Source organism: Nematolebias whitei, chromosome 18 (genome assembly GCF_014905685.2).
Source record: "Nematolebias whitei isolate Nwh7 chromosome 18, NemWhi1, whole genome shotgun sequence".
Taxonomy (NCBI): Eukaryota; Metazoa; Chordata; class Actinopteri; order Cyprinodontiformes; family Rivulidae; genus Nematolebias; species Nematolebias whitei.
Genome location: NC_056515.1, coordinates 14,140,979 through 14,147,715, shown reverse-complemented (window position 1 = coordinate 14,147,715; position 6,737 = coordinate 14,140,979).

Here is a 6,737-nt window from a genome sequence, read left to right as displayed (position 1 = left end):
AGCTTGTAGTCATTGAATGTTTTCAGATGTAATGACGTCGTTATGGCTTGGGAGTAGCAACATGGTGCGTACAACATGGCTTCAAGTCAAGTGTTGAATTAACCTGTGGGTTTAATGCAGTGTTAAAACAATCACAGCCCTTTCTTGTTAATTGTATTTAACCCTAAATTCTGACAAATAATTTCCTCATATTTTATATCCAGTTGACTCAATTTTGCAGCATATTAAATATTGTTGAGTGTTGCTGTTCAGTGTTCCACTGGCTGTGAACTGTGCAGGTTAATAATGAAGACAAAACTCTGCAAACGCCTGATTTAACTCAGAAGTCCATCATCTTTACACGCTTTTTCCTTTTCGGGTTGTGAGGTCATGGGGAGTGGTGGCGCAGAGGTTAGAGAGGTGGGCCTGTGATCAGAAGATCGTCAGTTCACACCCCGACAACATCAAAATTGTGGGTGGGGTAGGTGAAGCACCCACACTTGCCCCCATCCTCATTTGCCCCACTCTGGGCCCATGAGCAAGGCCCTTAACCCCCCATCTGCTCCCTAAACAGGTCTCTCTTGAAAATGAGTTCTCGTGGCTCAATGAGACTACCTGGATAAATAAAGGCTAAATGAAAAAAAAATGATGCCCACATCCAGCCATCACTGTGTGAGAGGCGGGGGACACCCTGGACAGACCTCTAGTCCATCACAGAGTCACAACTGGAAAGTGCACCTTCTTTTTGTCTTTATGTTAAGTAAGGCAAATGCTGTCCAAAACAAGAGTTCATTGCTGAACTCAGTGCCACAGTCTTATAATCCTGAGGTTGCAGGTTTGAGCCCAGGTTGAATCAGGAAGGGCATCTGGTGTAAAACCATTGCAAAATCTTTCATGCAGATTCTCTCGTTGTGACAACCCTGCAGAGCGGAGCAGCAACAAAAAACATTATTAAAAATTAAACAAGCTTTGTAAATACAAATCTTAACGTTGACAATTATTACCTGGAGTTAGCTTGCTGTGGCGACCCCTGGAGAAGGGAGCAGCTGGGAAAAACAACTGCATTCCATATTGTTGAACACATGATCCAAGCTGCGGTGTGGTCACCTTGATGGAGATTGAACACCCCCCCCCCCCCCCCACCCCCCGTCTCTGCTCTGCACACTGGAGAGATTTAAACCCACAGAAGCCCAGATACACTGACACACTGTATAACCAGCAGCACGCTTCCATCTAAACATCTAATTTGAAGCAGATGGAGTTATTTCAATTCAGTTCAATTCAGTTTATTTATATAGCACCAAATCACAACAAAGTTGTCTCAGGGCACTTTACAGAAACATTCACATACGTAAAAGCCAATTAGTAAAGTTCTCTATCTAAGGAATCCAGCAGACAAGTTGAATCTTGACAACCAGTTTGTGTCAGATGGACTCGTCTCATTTTGTCTCAGATTTTGTAGCCCTGCTTCCCCATTCTGAAGTATTTATGGGCTTTTATTGGCATGCCAGTGTTGATATGGTATTTTTTTGTTGTTGTTTTTTTTAAAATTAATTATGTTGATTATTTTCTCTGACTTCTTTGCTGGAAAACTGTAGTTCCTCCCATTCACAGTGAAGGGTTAACAGCAGATCTCAACTGTGCTCTGACTGGAAACGTGTACTGTATTTTCCACCGTACACGTCGCACCGCCCTATAAGTTGCATCAGTCCAAATAGGTCTAATAAAGTGGAAAAATCCATAAATACGTCGCTTCGCCGTATAAGTCGCATCTATCATATGTCACCGCTGACGCATCGCATTTGTTTCACGTCACCGCTGACAACCTGGAAATGTGGACCGGTGTCGTGCCAAAAATCGATTGGTTGCCAAATGGCGGCCACGGGAGCGTGCACAGGAGGACTTTAACAATAATTTAACAAGATTAACGCTTAAAAACAATTGCTTGTTTGCTTGACTTTATAGTAAAGATGTGTCTCAGTCTAACTTTTACTTAATAAATGCACTTTGACGGTCAAATCAGCTGCATCTCATAATCTGTTTTGCGGAAGCGGGCGCGCGCAAAGGGACGAGTCACTGTGCATTTCTTCAAAACTTAACAAGATGACCACCTGAAACAATTATTTGTTTGCTCGACTTTATAGTAAAGGTGTGTCTCAGTTTAACTTTTCCTTCATAAATGCACTTCAACGGTCAAATCAGCTGCATTTCAAAAGCCGATATGCGGAATTAGGCACGTGCACGGGAGGACTCGCTGTTAGGCACGTGCACGGGAGGACTCGCTGTTCATTGCTTCAAAATTTAACAAGATAACCACCTTAAAACAATTATTTGTTTGCTTAACATTATAGTAAAGTGGTGTCTCAGTTGAACTTTTACTTAATAAAAGGGCTTTAACAGTCAAATCAGGCGCAATGAAATGAAGCTGATTTGATGGTTGCTCCAGGTGAATTGGATGAAGGTAGCGTTCTATGGCAAGCCGATAGTGTCATTAATAGCCACCTTTACCTATTACATGACACAATGGCATGCTTTAGTACTCGAGTGCCATCTAGCGGCTGAAAATGGTAGTGTTCAATATTTTCAGTCAGAATGAATGAAAACGATCATATCTCAGCAAAAAATTGGTTTGTGTATATGGGAAAAAATCCATAATTAAGTCGCTTCGGCGTATAAATTGCAGGGCATACAAATTATGCAAAAAAACGCGACTTATAGGGTGAAAAATATGGTCAGTGAACATTGTGAAATCAGTCTAGTCTAGTCAAGATGTTTAACACAACAAATGTAAAATACTTTTCTGTCAGTTCAGTGCATTAGAACAAAGAATGCAGAGGCGATCTGTTAATTTACACGAAAGTGACATGTAGCGGCTCAGCTTTAGGAAGCTAACTCACCTGTAACTTGTTAGTTTTCACTTTTCTACTTAATACTCCTCTGACTGCCAGCTGCCACTGCCTTCAATGTAGCTCCTGAGGTCTTTTCCACCATTGATGTCAAGAATTGTGAAAATAATTGTACGTATTTCACCAAATCTCTCAGTATTGAAGTGTTTGAAACATTTTGTTAGCATAGGCCATTGGATTATTTGCAGAAAATCTTGTCTGGTAGTGAACCAGTAGATGCTCTACTTTACACCTTCTGTATGTTTCTACCAGAGACTGGATCTACAACTGAATACAACTTCTTTCACCGGAGCTCTACAGAAATGTGTGCCACTGTCTTGCACTTGGTATGGTAATAATCTTAACGAACACCAGTGTTTCCAAGCAAAGACCAGTATAAACTGTAAATCGTTTAATGCTTACAATCACAAAGTGTTAGATCCATTGAGAAGGATGTAGAACCTGGTAGGTGATATTAAATCATGTTTAAGACACCTCGTCAGTGTTTTACCAGACCTGTATTTTAACAGCTGTTATCCATCTGTGTGTGGCCTATGAATTATAGCAGCCAAATGTTATTAAAAACATTTTATTTAATTAGAATTAACTCTGCAGGTAGTTCCTCATGAAGCTCGGTGTTAAACGTCAAGGAGCAAATTATGTTGTTTTAACAGCAAAATCTGCCACTTTCCTACTCAGTGAAAAACACGGCGCTACAATAACTTTGTGGACATGATTTGTGGGCGTGGCCTATCCGGTTTGCTCTTCAGTAGTATTTTTGTATTTATGGTTTCCATGTGAGGTGGTTTGTTTTTTGCTGGTTTCTGTTTAATGGAAAGAGAAAAACTTGAATTATTGTGGATTTATTTTTGTATCACTTCTTGTGGTTCACTGAAGGACATATATGTTGATGTCTTTTTATTGTTAAAAAAAAATATATATATATAATATATAGATATCTCTCTCTCTCTCTCTCTCTCTATATATATATATATATATATATATATATATATATATATATGTATGAATTGAAATTGAAAATCTTATGGAAATAATTACAATTGAAATAATAAATAAGAATTCTAAAAATATAATTATAAGCTGTGCATATCGATCACCTGAGTCAAATATAGAGCTATTCAATGATCAAATCGTGGAGCTGTTGGAAGGGAGTTCAAATAAAACTGTTTTTTTGTGTGGTGACTTTAATGTTGACTTAGGAAATAATATAGACTCACATAACAATATTACATTTATTAACTCAATGAATAGTTTAAATCTTTATCCATTAATATCAAAACCTACAAGAATTACAAATCACAGTGCCACAATAATCGATAATATTTTTACAAATATAACAAATACAGAAATAACGGGTGGTATTTTGATCACTGATATAAGCGATCACTTACCAATCTTTACACTTTATAAAAATCATCAATGCAATATTAAAAGAGAACCAAATAAGAGAAAAATAATAAACACGTCAAAAAAAGCTTGTGATAATTTAATAGATGATTTACGGAAACAAAATTGGATGGATGTATATGTTGATGATGTAAACAAAGCATATGAAGTATTCATTAATATTTTAGGAACACTGTATGAAAAAAATTGTGTGCAAAAAAATGATACAAAGCGTAATGTTGTTGATAAACCATGGATGACTAAAGGGTTAAAAAACGCTTGTAAAAAAAAGAACCACCTGTATGCATGCTTCCTAAAACTAAAAACAAAAGAAGCAGAAGAAAGATACAAGAAGTATAAAAATAAGTTGGTATGGATAATAAGAAAACAAAAGAAGGAATATTATAGTAATTTATTAGACAAAAGTAATGGTAATATGAGGGCAACATGGCGAATAATGAATAGTGTTCTGAAAAATCATGAAACTAAACCAAGTGTTCCACAATACTTTGTAAAGGATGGTAATGAGATCCATGATCAATATGAAATTGTAAATGAGTTTAACCATTATTTCGTAAATGTTGGCCCAAGTCTTGCAAACAAAATACCAAAAGTGGATACAAATGTGAATTCTACAGTTACAAGTTGTACCAGCAGTATCTTTCTTGAAGGAACCAACAAAGAAGAAATACTGAATATTGTAAAAAATATGGAAGACAAAAGATCAAAAGATTGTATAGACATGGATATGATGATTGTAAAAAAAAAAAAAATTAATTATGTTATTGAGCCGTTTGTATATATATATGTAATCTGTCATTCTCAACAGGAATATTTCCAAACAATATGAAAATAGCCAAAGTAATTCCACTTTTTAAAAATGGGGAGAAACATGTGTTTAATAATTATAGACAGATATCATTATTGCCACAATTTTCGAAGATTTTGGAGAAGCTATTTGTTATCAGATTGGATCGATTTGTTGATAAACAGAATATACTAAGTAATAGTCAATATGGATTTAGACAAAACAATTCTACATCAATGGCACTCATTGAATTTATGGAACAAATAACAACTGCTATTGACCAAAAAAAGTGTTGTATTAGTATTTATGTTGATTTAAGGAAGGCCTTCGATACTATAGACCACGGAATTCTTCTTGAGAAGTTGTATAGATATGGTATTAGAGGGCCAGCAATAAAATGGGTAAATAGTTATTTAGAAGGAAGGAAACAGTTTGTTCAACTACATGACAGAAGATCTGAGTTTTGTAATATCACGTGTGGAGTGCCCCAGGGTTCAGTACTTGGACCTAAGTTATTTAATTTATATGTAAACGACTTAGTAAATGTGTCAGGTCTTTTTAGATGTATTTTATTTGCAGATGATACAACTTTTTTTTGTCAGGGTAAAGATATAGAACAAACGCTGAAAATGACACAAATAGAATTTGTGAAAATTCAAAATTGGTTTCATCTTAATAAATTATCATTAAATCTAGATAAAACATATTATATGATATTCAGTAATAGTAAAAGAAAAGTTGATGCTCCATTTATGGTAGAAGGAACTGAGATTCTTAGAGTTAATGAGGTGAAGTTCTTGGGTGTTATTATTGATGAAAAATTGACATGGAAATCTCATATAAATAACTTAAGAACAAAAGTAGCAAAATCGATATCAATTCTGTACAAAGTAAAGGAGTTATTTAATGAAAAAGCACTATTTATGTTGTATAATGCACTAATTGTTCCTCATTTAAATTACTGTATCGAAGTCTGGGGTAAAGCATGTAAAACAATTACAAACCCACTTTTTATTTTACAGAAAAGAGCAGTACGAATTATCACCAGACAAAAATTAAGACATCCATCAAATGTATTGTTTTGTCAACTCCAGACATTGAAATGTTATGATTTGGTCAATTACAGCATTTTGCAGATTATGTATAGGGCCCATAAAATCATATTGCCCGTCAATATTCAAGTACATTTTATTAAAAGGGAGAGTGTTTATTTTCTTAAAGGGATAGAAATGTTTGTGAAGCCTTATTTTAGCACTAGTTTAAAAGAACGATCCTCTGTAATCCAGGGGATAGGATTATGGAATGGTCTGGACGATACATTTAAAAATGCCAGATCTCAACATATATTTAAGAGAATGTTAAAGGAGAGTTATTTGACAGAATACAAAAAACTCCAAATTGAATCCACTAAAGTTATTGTTTGAGTTGATGATGTTGTTCTTTAGTTGATCTTGTTTTTAAATCACTGAAGTTGTTGCACATCTTGCTTTTTGTTTTTGTTTGGTAACAAGACAGTAAGGGTAAAAAAGGGGCAGATATTATAAGATTCATTCTTCTTCTGCTGCCTTTCATTTTATTTTGACTGTATACATTTTTTTTCATTATTTTTGAGTTGTTATGGTTTTAATGCAATGAAATGAATAAATTAAATAAAATAA